The following is a 19,450-nucleotide window of genomic DNA, read 5'->3' as shown; positions in this document are numbered from 1 at the left end:
TTATAGGTAAACATGATCTAAAAGTTAGCCATGTAAAACCTAAATCCATTTCAGTGTTATAACCAGAATCTGCCCAATGCGTAGTAAAATTCCATCTAGGAATAACATATATTTCACAATTGCTAAAAGAGTAGATTTTAAATCTTCTTACCACAAAAACAGCAAGTATGTGAGGTGGTGAATATGTTAATTAGCTTGATTTAATTATCCCACAATGTAAACATGTATCCACACACCACCTTGTACATGGCCATATGCAATTGTATATGATCTGACAATTAAACAAAAGTTGAATGGAAAATAAAATCCAAATTAATTTTACAGAGTGTGTTTCAGTATCAGATACGTGTTTTACATTGGATTGAACCAGGTGAAGTTGCTGGGTTTTTTTGTTTGTTTGTTTGTTTTTTTATTTTAACAAGGTTGAATAGACCAGGTGTGGTGGCTTACACCTGAATCCCAGCACTTTGGGAGGCCAAGGCAGGCAGATCACCTGAGGTCAGGAGTTCAAGACCAGCCTGTCCAACACGGGGAACCCCCATCTCTACTAAAAATACAAAAATTATCCAGGTGCGGTGATGGGCGCCTATAATCTCAACTACTCAGGGGGCTGAGGCAGGAGAGTCGCTTGAGCCAAGGAGGCAGAGGTTGCAGTGAGCTGAGACTGTGCCATTGCACTCCAGCCTGGGCAACAGAGTGAGACGTGAGACTGTCTCAAAAAAAAAAAAAAAAAAAAGAAGTTGAATATTGACCATTTCATGTAATTTAATTGTATATTGGTAAACTTACACATCAATGCCAACTTTATTAAGTTCCTCATAAAACGAGGAGGGGTATAAATAAATAACTGGGTCAATAACAAATACTTAGTAAATGAAAAAAAAAAATAACGTTTTCTTAAGCAAAGAGAAAGCGGGAAATTTAAACAAAATCCATTGAGGTTTCAAAGAATGGTTGGCAGAAACTAACGGTGACCAGGAAAGTAAGCAAACAGCCTCCAGAGGAAGAAGCGTTTTTGTATGTTTACCAATATTTACCATCACTAGAAAGATTTCTATTTGCAAAACTCTCCACAGGAAGGTATTTTCTGGGAGCGTCAGCCCGGAACTGGGGTGGGATGAGTGTTGGGAACCGGGTTTGTCATTTCTTTGTGGTGTGAACAGACAGGATTCCCCAGCCCTAAACCTAAATGTGAACTAGACTCGCCTATTTGTTCATACATTTAATCTGTTACAACAAAAAGCATACTGTTCTCTTGCCATTACAAAAGTAATACATGCTTATTATAGAACAATTGGAAAAAAGCAAACGAAAGAAAAAGAAACAGTTTTCAAAATCTCACCTTCCAGAGTCACATTTCTACAACTCTGTTTAGGGTGCATTTCTATCTTTTGGGGGCCTTATATTTTATGCTAAAAATGAAATTACATAGTGCACACAGTGCAGTCACACCTACCATAGGTGTGTTTTCACACTGCTATAAAGAAATACCGGAGACTGGGTAATTTATGAAGCAGAGAGGTTCAATTGACTCACAGTTCTACATGGCTGGGGAGGCCTCAGGAAACTTACAATTATGGTGGAAGATGAGGGGGAAGCAAGGAGCTTCTTCACATGGCAGCAGGAGAGAGAAGTACAAGCAGGGGAAATGCCAGATGCTTATAAAACCATCAGATCTTGTGAGAACTTACTCATTATCACGAGACCACCATGGGGGAGACTGCCCCCATGACCCAGTCACCTTCCTCCCTCAACACGGGGGGATTACAATTCGAGCTGAGATTTGGGTGGGGACACAGAGCCACACCACACCACATGGGTAACCTGTGCTCTTTGCTTGGCATTGGATGAGTGCTGTCCTCTGTCTGTGTCACCTGCCCTGGCTCATGGTTACATGGATGTTCAATCTTTGTTGGTGCATGTAACAGTTTATGAATCTGCAGCTTGGATGCAGGTCCCCAGTCCCTGCTGTGCTGCCTACGGAGTGACTCCTTGCTCAGCCCTCATCTCCCACAGTGCTGGTTCTGTAGGTCTGGGCCTGCATTTGGCCACCTGTGTCTTTCCTGCCAGGAAGTCCCTGGGAACACCAGCCTGCTCCTTCTACTTCCTGCAGCTCACCCGGTGAGCACCTCAGTGTTTTCTTTTCAGTCTTGAATACACGGCTAGTGATTATTTATGTCGAATTCTCTTTGTTAAGTCGTTGGGTCTGTGTCATCTCCCGACTCGACCTCGATGGACACACCTGCTACCACACGTTCACAGGCAGCTAAATACGTGTCCATCTCCATTTAATATCTTTAGAAAACAGACACAAAAGGTGAATGGCTTATGTACATTGAAAAGGTTGCTCCTCAGAAAGTTGTACTGATTCACACTTTCAACAGCCACGCCTAGGCACTGTGTTCTCACACAATTTTGCTAGACTGATTATTACTTTTTAATTGCATTAATTTCAAATAAGTATAACCTGTTTAAATAATAGGAAATCAACAAAATATAAATATTTATAACTAATTAGATAATCCTGAAAGGCAAGGAATTAAAGGGAATTAAATTCTATGCATAGTCTAACTTTTAGACCGTTTTTCTCTTATAAGGCATTTACTATATAAGGCAATGTGTTTTAGAAACATTGGTCTGTTTATTCCTCATTAGTTTATTCCTCATAATGTATATATTCCTCATAATGTATATATAATATACATTAGCCTTCCCATTATACAATGGAGAAACTGGATCCCAGTAACTGACTCGAGCCCCGTATTAGGCCAGCCTGTGGCCTGAGGATGTCAGACTTCATAGTAACCATCAGAGGAGGGGATCCTGTGGTTTCAGAGCACGGGCTCTGAAGGCGGACCTCCTAGGGACCTTGAGACTGACCACACTGTGAATCCCATTGTCTACGAAGAAATGGGCACACAGAAATCACATAGAATGCCTCCGCTGCTCAAGATTCTCTGGAGAAACACCTCTCCCACAGCACCCTGCCTTTGGCATTTGTGGCTAGTGGTAAAGCACTGGTACCCAGTGTGGTCTCCGGGTGGATGCAGGTACATCCATGTGGTCCTGGCAGGCTCCATGGAGGAAATCCAGATGGTCCCTGGAGGGCTCTGCCTGGTCCGGTCCCTCCTGTTCTCAAGCTCACGGCCTGCCGAGGTCCAGTCTAGACTGCCCTCAGCTGTGCTGCCCCTTTGCTTGTAGGGTGCCCTTGGCTGTAAATGCCGCCCCTGAGGTGCTGGGGCATGCACCTGCCCTCCCCCCAGACCTCTCCCATGTCCGTCCTACCAGACGTCCTCCCTGACGCCACCCAGGGCCTCGTCTCCCTCTATGGGCTCGGGTCGCCTGTCTTAGAATCGGTGTGAAGGCACATCCACGTCTTCCTCTTTGTGGAGGATGTGTCCCACCACTGGTTCCTCCTTAACAACTGGTTTCGTGGTGGAGGGGAGCTGGCAGGGTTTGGAGGCTAATTTTGCCCATTCTTTACTCTTACAGAACCCAGACAACCTCGGGATGCTTTCTGCTTGAATTCCCAGCCTGCCATTTCGTTCTCTTTGTGTCTAGCCCATGTCAGGAATGCACTCGGCAAGCAGGCACTCAGGTCAGGTGCTCAGACCTAAATGCAAGCGAGTGGCAGGATCGCTTCAGTCTTCCAGGCAACGTGTCCAGAAACTGATCGCATCCGAAATTGAGGGTTCTCTGAGCTTGAGTAAATGCAGTATGACATAGGGACATTTTGTCAGCAGCGTGTCCAGCTAGAACACGGAAGGGAGGAATTCTAGGTCGTCGTGAAGTCTGTGGTCGCCTCGTGAGTGTCCCTGAATAAATTGTGGGTCAGTTTCTGTTGCATCACCAAAGACTTGAAACAAGCAGGACTTCGATGTCAATTTCCAAAAGAAAATTCTTAATGAGAGAAATAATATGTTGTTGCTTTTTCTCTTTAGCAGCAGTCGAATGAATTGACTGAGATCATTTTATGTGGCCAAAAGATTATAACAGTGATTTCTCATCTTCTCCCTGTTTCCAACTAATACATATTTTTTATTTTGGTCACACACATGTAACATAAAATTCAATGTCTTACCCATTTTTAAGTGTGCAGTTCAGTGGCATTAAGTACATTCACACTGCGGTGTGAGCATCACCACCGTCCACCTCCAGACCCTATTCACCTTCCCCAACAGAACTCGGCCCCATGAACGCTTACTGTCTCCAGCCTCTCATGTGCACTCTCATGCTCAGCTCGGATTTTCATTCAGCAACTTTGGCTCTTTTGTTTTGTTTTCTAATTTGGAAAGAGTGTCTAAGGCAATGGGGAGTGTTGTAGGTGGCAGAGCGGTGGACGTTTCCTAGAAAACAGTAACGGTGTGTGTTGCTGTGTAGGTGGAAAACGTCTGTGTGGCTATTTTCAAACCTCTCTTCCCATGAGTTACGTTTACGTGCTGTATGAAACTGCAAGGTACTGGAAGGTGGCTACATGCTTGGACTTCATTTGTCGCACATCATTTGTGGAAGGCTGCAGTAAGCACTCAATACTTTGCCGTTGATTGATTTCAGAACAGATTGATCAGATTGCAGAGCTCTGGCAGGTGCCACCGGCTGCCTAATTAATCATTCATCAAAAAGCCTTCTGAAAGTTGGGTCTCTAACAGGTGGTTTGGGCCACTTTCCTCTCCATCAAGGGGGCGTTCTTGACGTGTGGGTTTATTATTTTCTCCTCACATTTTAATGCCACTCATTTGAATTGACGTCCAATGAGTTGGCACAAGGGAACCACTAAGTCCAGACAAGCCCTGGCGGCACCCAGGCCCTACTTGGCTCCCCTGGCCGGAGCCAGAAGAGCTCCTCTTTGTCAGGAAGTCTGCAGGTTTCAGACACTAATTCTCTGCTGGGCATGCATCCAGAAGAGGTGTAAGGAATGACAGACTGATGGAAAGGCACAGCACCTTGGCTGGACGGGCTCGTCCTGTTTCTGGGCGGGCGGTGCGCACGCATTCCGTGTTTGGTGGAGAAGTAGCCTGTGGTGAGAAGCGGGGAGCCCACTGCCTCCTTCTGGGGACGGCTTGGGAGTGCACTGGGGGACGTGAATTGCTTGGTGTGTTGACAGCTCAGGAAAACTTACGCTTCTGTCAGAAGAAATATGTCTTTTAGGTGGAACTGGCCTGAGTTAGAATCTCAGATGCTAAGAAATCAGATAGACTTTCCAGGAAAAAGGTGTGTTTTCGGCCGTGCTGTGAGTGGCTGTGAGAAAGGTCTGATTTGCAGCCGAAACAGGTTCCTCAAGGGACTGTGGCTGCCCCAGCTGAGAGCTCGCCGCAGGTGAACCCCAGCTTGCTTCCAAATGCTCTGTGCTCAGGAGGGGAAGCTCCCAGTGGCTCAAATAGCCCTGGTGCTGCCTGCAAAGTTCTCCGAAAGGGGGACAGGACCAACTTGCCACTCCAGACACAGGATAAAAATCGCAGCAGAGCAAGACTCACGCCGGATCACACGGTGTGGTGACTTCCTTTCCTTCGCACCCCTTTTCAATCTTAACATACTGAAGGGGAAGGGCTGTGGAGAAATCGGGATGCTGGGTGGAGACCAGGAAGGGCGCAGGGAGCCACCTGTGGAGTCGGGAGGACCACGTGCAGATTCTGTGTCTGACGTGAACGTGCTTGCCAGGTGTCCCGCGTGGTCTCCGGCCACCATGAGGAGAGCCTCCCCGTGTGCTTGCCTTCACCCTGGCTGCCTGTGAACTACGGGGCAACTATGAAAAGTCCCTCATGCCGGCCCTCCCCATCCCTCCCAACATGGTGTAGCCAGCCTCTCCACGGTTGGTCTACGTGCAGCTCTGCAGGTGACCTGATGTGCATGCCCGGAGAACCCGTCCCTGCCGAGCCCCTCAGCTGGAAACCTGGTGCTTGCTGAGGTCAGACACCTGGTCCTATGTCCCGCACACCCTGGTGAACACGAGAAACCAGGGGCACAGGGAGGGACCCTCGTTTGCCTGTGGAAAGTGTTAACAGGAACTTGAGGCACTTAGATCATGTGTTAACTCTGGGCGTCATTGACAGATGTCTGAGAGCTTGAGGTGGGGAGATGCAATTTAGCTTCTCAGGCTGGCCTGGGTAATTAAACTGCCAATGTTATTTATGAGTTTTGGTCTTAAAGTGTTGTGCAAGCACCCAGAGGCTTTCTAGCAAAGAGAGTGCTATTTTCTTAATCACATAAAATCTTAAGGTCCTGGCAGCCACTCCTCAGAGGGTGTTTCCCATTGTTGCGGCTTAATCTGGTGGTGAAGCTGTTGATGGAGTTCCCGTGAGTAAGAAGAAACAGCAGAGATTTGTGCATTTCCACGTATAGCGAGTCCTGGCACCACCCACTTAGTGCTACGCCTACTAGTTGTGGGAAAATGTACATTTCCAGGAAACTGCACACCATTGGGTAAAGCGTTGGTCCTTCAGGGAGAGAAGAATAATGACCATCTTCTTCCTCTGCCTCCAAGAATACGAATACATTATTTTAAGGACCAAAATGGCCGAGCCCATAATTGTACCATGAATAGCCCTAGGCATTAAACAACGGGTTAAGTAGCTCTTGCTGGCTATGAGCCCAGCTCTGACACTGCCTGGATGCGGGGTGCTAAGCCCTCAGTGCTCTGTAAGCCCAGCTCTGACACTGCTTGGGTGTGGGGTGCTAGGCCCTCAGTGCTCTGTAAGCCCAGCTCTGACACTGCCTGGGTGCGGGGTGCTAGGCAGTCAGTGCTCAGTAAGCCCAGCTCTGACACTGCCTGGGTACGGGGTGCTAGGCTGTCAGTGCTCTGTAAACCCAGCTCTGACACTGCCTGGGTGAGGGCGTAGCCCCCAGTGCCTGAGTTTCCACATCTGTGAGCCCAGCCATGACACTGCCTGGGTGAGGGGTGCTAGGCCCTCAGTGCCTCAGTTTCCACATCTGTACACTGGGTCTCTAAATGGTGCTGACCACCATGGAGTGGTTGTAAGGAGTTAATGACTCATATGCATGAAGCTCTTAGAACAGGCCTTCCCCTTTGCCAGCACTCAATAAATATCAGTTATTATTAGCAATATTAGGGTCAGGCTACAATAGTGAAGGGTGCTGTTTTGTCCCTGAGAGGATTGGAACCTAGATGGAATGAGAAATAATAACAGCAGCCATCATTTGAATTTCCCCTGTACGCGGGGCAGCAGACTAGCACACTGAGCAAATATCTCAAGTAAATACAAATCCAGGTGGAAACAGAGAAGGAAACTGTGACAGAAACTGTGCAGCCAGGAGAGGCCAGATCTACATGCACTCAGAACACAGGGTATCGGCAAAGGTTCCCTGAGAGCCCACTTCGCCCAGTTGTGAGAAGAGACGGCAGAGCTCAGATGAGCAGGTGCGAGGAGCGAGTCGACTGCAAACAACAGCAGAGGACGTTTCCTCTGCGATGGTGGGGGAATCCCTTTCCTAGGTGTCTTTTAAAGCAGAATGTTTTCCCCCCCTGCGGGGAGAGGGTCCTGCGGTGTGAACCTGCTGGCGAGGGGGAGGGAGTGAAATATTTACAGAGCATCCTCCCTCAGGCTGGATTTTCAGAGGTAAGGAGCAGGAACCACTAGGGCAGTCCCTGCACGGGCTGGTCTGGGCTTGTGTGAAAACCTTGGCGAGGCGAGGCCCATGCCAGCGACACGGCTTCCTAAGCAGGACGTCCAGCGAGTCAGTCACCAGCGCGGGCGCCTCATCCTGGCCGTGGAACATTCTGGGCTGCGCCGCCTCTGCTGGGGGTGGGGCTGCAGGGACCCTCAGGACCCTCACACCCTCGGGGAGGAAGAAGCCTGGGCTGAGTCCCCGTGCTTGTGGGGAAGCTCTGAGCATGGACACCGTGGCCACTGACCACTGGAGTGAGGACCTCACCCCTTCCCTGCACGTCTATGCTGGGCCTTGAGGGAGGGGTGAGCACAGACCCCCGGCCGGTGGGGCAGCTGGGGGAAGCTGGGGGGCAGCCGAGGGAAGCTGTGAGCATGAGGAGCCAGGGGTCCCCTTGGGAGAGGAGTGAGTATGGGAGAGGAGGGAGTATGGGAGAGGAGGGAGTATGGAGAGGAGGGAGTATGGGCATGGAGGGTGTATGGGTATGGACGGAGTATGGGAGAGAAAGGAGTATGGCAGAGGAGGGAGTATGGAGAGGAGGGAGTATGGGAGAGGAGGGAGTACGGGAGAAGAAGGAGTATGGAGAGGAGGGAGTATGGAGAGGAGGGAGTATGGGAGAGGAGGGAGTATGGGAGAGGAGGGAGTATGGGAGAGGAGGGAGTATGGGAGAAGAAGGAGTATGGGAGAGGAGGGAGTATGGAGAGGAGGGAGTATGGGAGAGGAGGGAGTATGGAGAGGAGGGAGTATGGGTGTGGACGGAGTATGGGAGAGGAGGGAGTATGGCAGAGGAGGGAGTATGGGAGAGGAGGGAGTATGGGAGAAGAAGGAGTATGGGAGAAGAAGGAGTATGGAGAGCAGGGAGTATGGAGAGGAGGGAGTATGGGAGAGGAGGGAGTATGGGAGAGGAGGGAGTATGGAGAGGAGGGAGTATGGAGAGGAGGCAGTATGGAGAGGAGGGAGTGTGGAGAGGAGGGAGTATGGAAGAGGAGGGAGTATGGGAGAGGAGGGAGTATGGGAGAGGAGGGAGTATGGGAGAAGGAGTATGGAGAGGAGGGAGTATGGAGAGGAGGGAATATGGGAGAGTAGGGAGTATGGGAGAGGAGGGAGTATGGAGAGGAGGGGGTATTGAGAGGAGGGAGTATGGAGAGGAGGGAGTATGGAGAGGAGAGAGTGTGGAGAGGAGGGAGTATGGAAGAGGAGGGAGTATGGGAGAGGAGGGAGTATGGAGAGGAGGGAGTATGGAGAGGAGGGAGTATGGAGAGGAGAGAGTGTGGAGAGGAGGGAGTATGGAAGAGGAGGGAGTATGGGAGAGGAAGGAGTATGGGTGTGGAGGGAGTATGGAGAGGAGGGAGTATGAGAGAGTAGGGAGTATGGGAGAGGAGAGAGTGTGGAGAGGAGGGAGTATGGGAGAGGAGGGAGTATGGGAGAGGAGAGAGTGTGGAGAGGAGGGAGTATGGAGAGGAGGGAGTATGGAGAGGAGGGAGTATGGAGAGGAGAGAGTGTGGAGAGGAGGGAGTATGGGAGAAGAAGGAGTATGGAGAGGAGGGAGTATGGAGAGGAGGGAGTATGGGAGAGGAGGGAGTATGGGAGAGGAGAGAGTGTGGAGAGGAGGGAGTATGGAAGAGGAGGGAGTATGGGAGAGGAGGGAGTATGGGTGTGGAGGGAGTATGGAGAGGAGGGAGTATGGGAGAGTAGGGAGTATGGGAGAGGAGGGAGTATGGAGAGGAGGGAGTATGGAGAGGAGGGAGTATGGAGAGGAGAGAGTGTGGAGAGGAGGGAGTATGGAAGAGGAGGGAGTATGGGAGAGGAGGGAGTATGGGTGTGGAGGGAGTATGGGTGTGGAGGGCACCTGCTGCCCAGGCTCAGCCCCCAGAGCCAGGCTGGAGAGGGAGGGCATGGAGTCACCAACCATGTTAGAGCCGGATGCAGAGGCACCTGTGTACGCATTCACTTCCACGGGAGCCAGCAGGGTGTGGAGGAGGCACAAGGGGATGGGGTGAGTCCTGCTGGGGCTCCAGTCCATGCCTGGCAGCAGTCAGGGATGCAGAGAAGGACGTGACCCCAGAGGGCCAGAACACCCCACCCGAAACTGACTCTGGCTTCAGAGGCTGAAGGAACAACTGCATCCTCTGGAGCCAGATGGACAGAGGGCTCCTTGCCTGGCTGCTTGTTGACCTGGTGGATACTGCCCGGTCCAGGTACCTGGGAGCCCTGCACAGGGAAGGGAGGCCATCCCCCTAGGGAAGGGCGCTCCTCAGACCTCCCCAACAGGGAGGAGCATTTATAGGGGTGAGACTAGGCAAGACGTGAAAAACGCTGGGTTGCTCTGGCTCGTGGGGACCTTGAGGTTTCCAGGCAGTGGGTGTCCATTCCAGGCCCAAGTGTCCAGCAAGGGCCTGCCCGGGGCCTCCTTGCCCCCGGCCTCCTGCACCCCGCTGTTTTCTTTGCAGCCAGCACAGTCAGGCTGTATAAATACTGTGCTCACCTCTCCTAGAAGAGAGCCCAGGCAATAGTAGGTGCTCAGCAATACTTGAATTCCGGAAGGCACAGGTGCAGGTGAAACTGTGAAGGGAAGAGCTCAGCTGTGGGCTGCATTTTCTAGATTGGTGGTTCCCAAATTCTGGTCCTGGAGACCCTGAGCATTGCGTGCGGGTGACAGAGCAGGAGGCTTGTTGACCTTGCAGACTTCTGGGCCCCACCAGGTCCTGATGAGAGAGGCTGTGGAAGCCGCATTGTCTGATGGTGACCCCCAGGTCCACGTCACCTTTTTATCTCTGTTGAGTTCCGTGCTGTCACCCTGCCTTGGCTTTGGGTTGACCACAGACCCACGTTTGGGTCAGAGTGTTGAAGGGAGATGGAGCAGGTGTTATTGCGGCTGAGCGGGGCTCGGTACAGGAGCGTGTGGAATGAACACAGACATCTAGAGAATATTAATTAGTAAGAGGAGCACTGACAACACCCACTGCCCTGCTTAAAAATGAAAGATTCCCGAGGACCCGCCCAGGGCACAGGCTCGTCCTGCACAGCGGGAGGGGGTACTCGGGGGCTGGGGTTGTCACTCACCCATTTTTATCTTTAAAGATTTTCCCCCTCTGTGGTTTGGTCTGGTTTTGAACTTTATATTAAGGGAATCACATTGTGTTTTTTTCTGATTATAGCATTGCTGTGAAGAGCCCTCCAGGCGCCTGGCTTCCAGTCTCAGCTCTGATACTCAGAAGCGGTGTGAGGTCCTAGCCTCAGCTTCCCGATGGATGATCATTTTTCCCCTGACAACTGGGAAAACACAAAGCAAAACACAGCTCCAATAGAATTGTTATGTTTTATTGGAATACCTCAATCCACTTGAAAGAATGTGGCATGAAGACAACACTAGGCCACTGTCGGCTTCTTCCTAAGGTTTGAGATGGAGAGAGAAACACCCACAGGTAGAGAGGCACTGGCTGACCACAGGCACCCACCTGTCCAGCTCACAGGCCCCCTCTCCTGACCATGGGCACCCGCCCACCCAGCTCACAGGTCCCATCTCCTCCACCCATTTCTTCCACGTAACATGAACTCATTGCTCATGAAGATAAGCAAACCGGGCACAAATAAGCAGCTCCCTCACCTCATGGCAGGGGGGGCGGTTCAGAATTGGCCCAGAAAGAAGTGACCAGGATTTGGAGCATGGCGCTGAGGCCAGAATTAAGAGAGTCAACACTTTGTCCTGGGTTTGTCTCGTGGGGCAGCAGCAGCCTCATGCTGGGGGAGAGTAGCCACTCCCACACAGAACAGGGTGGGAGCTTATCCCACAAAGGGCCAGGGAGCAAGTGTTTCAGCCATTGTGGGACAGTAGGTAAAACTGAGGGTACGATGTAGGTACTTAGGTGGCAGGAGAGAAAGCAAAGATGACATTCAAAGCTTTATACATGGATGTTTATTTAGCTGTCATATAATTTCCACCTCATGAAATCTTCTCCTTCTTCTGATTATTTTTTCAAATGTTTTGAAATATAAAACTATCCTCAGCTCACAGACACTACAAGGACGGTTGGTGGGCTACACTTTGCTGACCCTGGCTTGAAAAGCAGGTGCAGAGCAGAGCGGGTCTGGAGAGAGGGATGCAGGCTTGGGTTAGGCCTCTGGGAAGGCTGCCCACTGCCAGCCTCAGGTGCTGCAGTGCCCCACACTCACCCTGGAAGGTGCGGGCACCATTAGATGCTGCCAGCACACTTGAGGCTGTGGTGATTTTTGCTTATAGATCGGTCTCTTCTATTATAAATGACTCTTGGAAATTTTCTTTCCTTGGCTGGGCGCGGTGGCTCACCCTGTAATCCCAGCAGTGTGGGAGGCCGAGGTGGGCAGATCACCTGAGGTCAGGAGTTCGAGACCAGCCTGGCCAACATGGTGAAATCCCATCTCTACTAAAGATACAAAAGTTAGTAGGGCGTGGTAGTGGGCACCTGTAATCCCAGCTACTCGGGAGGCTTAGGCAGGAGAATAGCTTGAACCTGAGGCAGAGGTTGCAGTGAGCCGAGATCGCACCATGGTACTCCAGCCTGGGTGACAAGAGTGAAACTCCATCTCAAAAAAAATAGTTTCTTTTCTTGTTGCAAGCCCCAGTTAAACACTCTAACGGGGCTGATCAAAACCACTGCAGCTGCCTACCCTTTATGGAGTGTAGGTCCATGCCCTTGTTCTCAGGAAGGATCTACGCAGAGAATAACTCAAGGCAGTTTCCAGCCCAGGGCCCAGATGGCAGCCACTGCAGAAGGCAGACGTTCACCTACAGAAAAGGTCCCTCCTGTGTTTATCGTGGAGACCTCCAAGGGAGAGAGACATGGAGGTTATGCTCAGCTGGTCTGCAAGTACGTCCTCATGAATCATTCCATAAACTTGTTTCTTAGGGCAAAGTTGTGCTGGGCTTGAGCTGAGTTCTGACGTTCAATGTCATCAGAATTTATTTCTCCAGGTGTGGAGATGAGTGGAGAGCGGAAGAGAAACATTAGGGGTTCAGGTTCCCAGATAACCCTGCCTATTTTAGACCCAAATGCTTTTTAAAAAATATATATATATAATGTGTGTGTGTTGTGTATATTTAAAATATACAACATGATATTATGGGGTACACATAGACAGTAAAAAGGTTACTATGGTGATCCAAAGTACATATCCGTTATCTCACTTAGTTACTCATTTTGTTTGATTTTGTGACAAGGTGGCTGTCTTAGTCTGTTTTCACATTGCTATAAAGATACTACTTGAGACTGGGTAATTTATCAACAAAGGAGGTTTAATTGACTCACAGTTTTGCATAGCTGATGAGGCCTCAGGAAACTTACAGTGATGGTGGAAGCTGAAGAGGAAGCAGACCTTCTTCACACAGCAGCAGGAAAGAGAGAGAGCAAGAGCAGGGAAAACTGTCTTATATAACCTCTAGATCTCATGAGAACTCACTATCACAGGAATAGCACGGGGGAAAGAGTCCCTTTATCCAATCACTTCCCACCAGGTCCCTCCCTGAATACTTGGAGATTACAATTCAAGATGAGGTTTGGGTGGGGACACACAGCCTGACCACAGTAGTGGCTAGAACCTACTCAGCATGAATTCCAAATGCTTCCTTCCCCACAGTCCTCATGTTGTACACAAGATCTCCAGACACCTACACATCTACATCTCTCCAAGCTGTACACAAGATCTCCAGATACCTACACATCTACATCTCCCCATGTTGTACATGAGACCTCCAGACAGTTACACATCTACATCTCTCCATGTTGTACATGAGACTTCCAGACACCTACACATCTACATCTCCCCATGTTGAAAACGAGACCTTCAGACACCTACACATCTACATCTCTCCATGTTGTACACAAGATCTCCAGATACCTACACATCTACGTCTCCCCATGTTGTACACGAGACCTCCAGACAGTTACACATCTACATCTCTCCATGTTGTGCATGAGATCTCCAGACACCTACACATTTGCTGCATCTCCCCATTCCCTTCGCCCACCACGTCCCTGTAACCACTGTTTTGTTCTTTATGTATATTTGATTTAAAATATTTGTTTAGTTTCCACATGTGAGATTACACAATATGTTTCTTTCTGTGTCTGGCTTATTTCACCCAGCAGAAGGATGTCCTGTAGGTTCATCCATGCTGTGGCAAAATGACAAGATCTCACTCCTTTTTAGGGCTAAATAATATTCCATGATATGTATGTACCACAGTTTTTTTTAGCCATTTGTCTGCCAATAGACACATAAGGTTCCCCTCCCCTAACATGTTGGCTGTTGTGAACAGCGCTGCAATAAACATGCGGGTGCAGACGTCTCTTTGAGATACTGGTTTCATGGATTTTGAATCTATATCCAGCAGAGGAAATGCTGAGTCATATGGTGGTTCTTATTTTGAATTTTTTGAGGAAGCTTATATTGTTTTTCATAATGACTGTACCAATCTACATTTCCACCAACTGTGTCCAAGAGGGAAAATTAAAAACTTTTCCACCGAGATCTGCTATGAGGCAGGGATGCCCACTCTTGCCACTTCTGTTCAACACAGCATGGAAGTCCTAGCAAGGGCAATCAAACAAGAAAAATAAATAAATAAATAAATAAATAAATAAAAGAAAAGGCATCTGCAGAAACGAGGAAGTAACATTATCTTCATCTGTAGAGAACATGATCCTTTGTGTAAAACACCCCAGAGTTCCACAAAAGGAAACCAGTGTTAGAACTAATAAATGAATCCAGTTAAGTTGTAGGATATATAAATAATAACCTAACTGAAAAAGAAATCAAGAAAACAATTCCATTTACAACAGCGAAGAAAAAAATACAATGCCGAGGAATAAATTTAACCAAAGAGGTGAAAGATCTGTATCCAGAAAACTATGAAACATTGATGAAAGAAATTTGAAGAAGACAAAAATAAATGGAAGGATCTTGTGTTCATGATTTGAAATGGTTAATGTTGCAAAAATGTCCTCGCTGCCCAAGGCAAAGGATAGATTTAATTCAACCCCTATCAAAATCCTAGTGGCATTCTTTACAGAAATAGAAAAAAAAACAAACTACAATGTATATGGAACATAAGAGACTCCAAATAGCCATGACAAGAATGAGAAAGAAAAACAAAGTTGGAGACATCACACTTCCTGATTTAAAATTATATTACAAAGCTATAGTAATCAAAACAGTACAGTACTTTCATAAAAGCAGGCTTATATACCAATGAAACAGAAGAGAGAACCCAGGAATAAATCCAAACATGGATGGTCCACTAGTTTTTGACAAGAGCACCAAGAGGACACAATGGAGAAAGTCAGTCTCTTCAACAAATGGTAATGGGAAAACTGGATTTCCATGTGAAAAAGAATGAAATTGGACCCTTATCTTACAACAAACACAAAAATCAACTCAAAATGGATTAAAGACTTTAATGTAAAACCTGAAACCACAAAATTACAAGAAAAAAACAGAGACTAAAAGCTCTTTAACATTGGCCTTGGCAGTGATTCTTGGATGTCACATCAAAACCTCAGGCTACAAAAGCAATAAATAAATAAATGCATAAATGGGGACTACATCAAACTAAAAAGCTTCTGCAAAGCAAGGGAAATAATCAACAAAATAAAATGGCAGCCCATGAATTGGGAAACCGTAGACCTGATAAAGGGCTGTATGAGTCCATTCTCACACGAATATAAAGAAATACCTGAGACTAAGTAATTTATAAGGAAAAGAGATTTAATTGGCTCCTGGTTCTGCAGGCTGTGCAGGAGGCTTGGTGCTGGCATCTGCTCAGCTTCTGGAGAGGCTGCAGGAAATTTACAGTCATGGCAGAAGGCCAACAGGGAGCGAGCACATGGCATGACTGAAGCAGGAGAATGCCAGCACATGGCATGGCTGGAGCAGTGCTGGCATCTGCTCAGCTTCTGGGGAGGCCTCAGGAAACTTACAGTTATGGTGGAAGGCCAACAGGGAGCCAGCACATGGCATGTCTGGAGCAGGAGAAAGAGGTGGGGGAGGTGCCATACACTTTCAAACAACCAGAGCTCATGAAAACTCACTCACTCACCATCACCAGAACCACACTGAGGGATGATGCTACCCATTCATGGGAACTCTGCCCCCATGATCTATTCACCTCCAACTTTGGGGATTACAATTTAACATGAGATTTGGGTGGCACACAGAGCCAAACCATATCAAGGGTTAATATCCAAAATGTATAAAACCTTCATGCAACTCAATAGTAGAAAACCCCATTAAAAAATGGGCAAAAGATCTGAACAGCCATTTTCTCCCAAGAAGACATAAAAATGTCCAACAGGTATAGGAAGAGGTGTTCAACATCACTGACCATCAGGGAATTGCAAATCAAAACCACTATGAGGGATCACCTCACATCCCTTAGAAGGGCTGTTATCCGGAAGTGGAAAGATAGCAAATGTTGGCTGAATGCTTTTCTTCTGCTATAATAAATGACAGAAACATGCTCCTTGCTTTTCTGTTTTCGTCATCAGGTACACAGAGAGCAAAGCGTTCTAAAGTGTGAACACACGCCTCTACTTATCACTGATAGAACTGGCATAACTGCCCAATGATCAAGCACACACACGAGGTTTTTTGTGTGGATTATTGTGGGCAACTGTGAGGTTTCAGAAGAGGATAATGCACTTAAAAATGGAATAACAAGGTTTGCGGGATGAATAAAACAATTTTCTTGGTAGAATTTTCCAAATGACTGTGAAGTCCCTCCTGCCACCATGAAGTCATCTTTACTCTGGAGAGAAGCCCGGAGTGCAATTCAAACCCGAAGCCACCCGGGCTCCCGAGGAGAGCCCCAGTGTGTGCGGCTTTGCAACGCGAGAGAGCTACCTCACCTGTGGTTTTAGGTGGAACATGAAACCCAATTTCTTAATATGCCAAAATGAATGAAGACCAGGAGAAAAAGCCCTTCGGACACTGGAGAAAGGGTGGGACCCCTGGGAGCATCTAGTCAAGGCAGACAGAGGCAAATGATATCCACAGACTAACCACACTGGAGGAGGAATGACGCTCAAGCATTTCACCTTTACTTGAGGTTATCTGGAAATATGGAAATTCATTTGTGTTTCTTATTTGCCACTTAAATCACGTAAACAAAATTTCAAAATTGTTTTCCTCTTTAAAATGGAAAGTGCTTATTTTCCCAGAGAACAAGGGTTATTATAGAACAATCCAGGAAGTAACAAAAATCCACACTAATTTAAAAATCAAAAAATTACCGCAGTATGGGGTGACATAAAGTTACTCCGAGGTTACTTCCGCTAATGCAAACATGTAGAGCATATCCCCAACAAGAGAAGCACGGCATTAGACTTAGTTGTTGAAGGTCTTCTTGGCTTTTCCATATGGATTTTGTAAAATGGTCAAGGGAAGAAATCACGTCTTCTCCGTCTTCAGGTCCTCAGTGCCGAGCACGTTGACGGATGCTTTTCATGTTAGAAGAGACCAAGACATCTTCAGGTCCTCAGTGCCAAGCACGTTGACGGATGCTTTGCATGTTAGATGAGACCAAGACGTTTTTTGTGAATGAATGAATTAGTATTGTGTCACCCGGAAGGGGAAACCTGATGCACATCTATTGCTATGGATTTTTTTTTTGTAATCATCTTTTATACAAGAGTTTTAATATGAATTCTTTCTTTTTATTTTATTTATTATTTATTTATTTATTTATTTATTTATTTATTTATTTATTTATTTTGAGATGGAGTCACGCCCTGTTGCCCAGGCTGAAGTGCAATGGTGTGATCTCAGCTCACTACAACCTCCGCCTCCTGGGTTCCAGCGATTCTCCTTCCTCAGCCACTGGAGTAACTGGGATTACAGGCATGCACCACCACGCCTGGCTAATTTCTTTGTATCTTTTAGTGGAGATGGGGTTCCACCATGTTGGTCACGCTGGTCTGAAATTGCTGACCTCGTGATCTACCCACCTCAGCCTCCCAAAATGTTGGGATTATAGGCATGACCCACTGCACCTGGCCCAATATGAATTATTTCATTTGAATCTTAACAAAAAGCTTGCAAGGTGTGGCATATTTTCACACCCCTTTTATAGGCAGATAAACTGATACAGAGTGGAGGGAAGTAGCTTGTCCAGGAGTCCTCTGCTGGCTGCCGACCCTGATGCCGCCTCCCTCCTCTGGGCTGCAAAGCAGGACCACAGGCTCTCCCCAGCCTTGGCTACCATTATTTTAGTGCCAGGCCTGTAAGCTGTCATTTCTGGGGAGCACTCTGGCTCAGGCATTCTTGGAGGTGTAGACTTAGTCACGGTAGATCTTGGCTTTCTATTGAGCAACATTCAATATTCTCATAATAATACAATTTAAAATATATTTTTAAAAATAAATACATTTTATTTATTTTCCAATTGTCAATTAAAATAAATCCATATCACATACCATTTCAAAAGCCCAGAAAAGAAGAGCTAGAATCTCATTATTGGAACACAAATACACTAATATTTTGGCTCAGTTTCTTCTAGTTTTGTTTTCTTATGCCTATATTTTACATAGTCACAAATGCAATAAAGGATATTTTGTATGTTATATACAATGGTGACTACAGATCTTAAGGCCTGGACCATATTCTATTGAGTGGAGGTACTCAATAGAGTTGCATTACCCCTACTTTAAGGTTTTCAAAGAGTTTTTGAATGATTTTTATTAGAAATGGGATTTTTATGAACATATTTTGTGTGTAATGATGTTCCATACTTAGGATTTTTTCTTAGCTGAGAGCCTCTGTGTGGATTTAACAGGTAAAGGACATGGTATTTCTGTAGCTTTTGCCATCTGTGGCTGGGTAGTTTTCCTAGAGCAATTGTTAGACCACTGTAATTACAACCGGCGCGGATTAAGAATACAGTTTCCCTGTACCCTTGCCTAGAGAACAGCCTGCGATGTCTTAAAAAATATTCCAACCCAGTTCATTGAAAATTGATGTCATCTCTAATCCCAGCACTTTGGGAGACCGAGGCAGGCGGATCACCTGAGGTCAGGAGTTCAAGACCAGCCTGGCCAACATGGTGAAACCCCATCTCTACTAAAAATACCAAAAATTAGCCGGATGTGGTGGGGGGCACCTGTAGTCCCAACTACTCGGGAGGCTGAGGCAGGAGAATCGCTTGAACCTGGGAGGCGGAGGTTGCAGTGAGCCAAGATCACGCCATTGCACTCCAGCCTGGGTGAGAGAGCGAGACTCCGTATTAAAAAAACAAAACAAAACAAAACAAAAACAAAAAAACACGAAAGAAAAAAAAGACAATTGATGTCAGAGATAGGATTCAGATTCTATCTTTACCGCTTGATTTGGGATGTTGCGTTTTAATAAAAAGCCCCGGTGTCTGCAAAGAGACAAACACAGGAACTTTTGCCTTGAGGGTGGCAGTGGGGCCCCGTGGGCAGTGCCGCCCGCATCTCTCTGGAGCTGACCCGGCCTCGTGCCGCCCTGCACTGGACCCCGGGGCGCCCTCGGGGCCACCGTGCTCTGCGGACTGCAGCAGCTTCTGGAAGGACCCTCCTGCCCTGGGTGTTGGACAGACAGCAGCGTCACTGTCAGCCCGGTCACTGCTGAACTCCGCACTCACGGACTCGGTCCCCGCACAGCCTGGCTCCCCACAGTCACAGCACACGGAAACTCTGAACGCTTTGCTTCCAGTGGACACTGAGTGTGAGCCGCGTGGGTGGGTTGGACTCTTCCTCCCTGTTCCGGCCGTGGGAGCCTGCGCCTCCTTGGTGTGGGTGGGGCGCCCCCTGGTGTCCACGCGGGGGGACGCGGG

At 47.7% G+C, this 19,450-nt stretch overlaps 1 long non-coding RNA gene across 1 annotated transcript in view; it reads left to right on the top strand.

Annotated features, from left to right (window-relative positions):
• The window catches only part of LOC141410203 (uncharacterized), a 31,466-nt gene extending 18,780 nt beyond the window's left edge, over positions 1 to 12,686 (top strand). Inside the window, exon 2 of the long non-coding RNA XR_012434374.1 lies at positions 10,782 to 12,686. This is a non-coding gene — a long non-coding RNA (uncharacterized lncRNA). The remainder of the gene's footprint in view (positions 1 to 10,781) is intronic.
• The last annotated feature ends 6,764 nt before the right edge of the window (positions 12,687 to 19,450 follow it).

The sequence above is a fragment of the Macaca fascicularis genome, chromosome 4, assembly GCF_037993035.2.
Source record: "Macaca fascicularis isolate 582-1 chromosome 4, T2T-MFA8v1.1".
Taxonomy (NCBI): domain Eukaryota; kingdom Metazoa; phylum Chordata; class Mammalia; order Primates; family Cercopithecidae; genus Macaca; species Macaca fascicularis.
The sequence above is the reverse complement of the archived record's forward strand: the minus strand, read 5'-3'. Positions and strand labels throughout refer to the sequence as shown.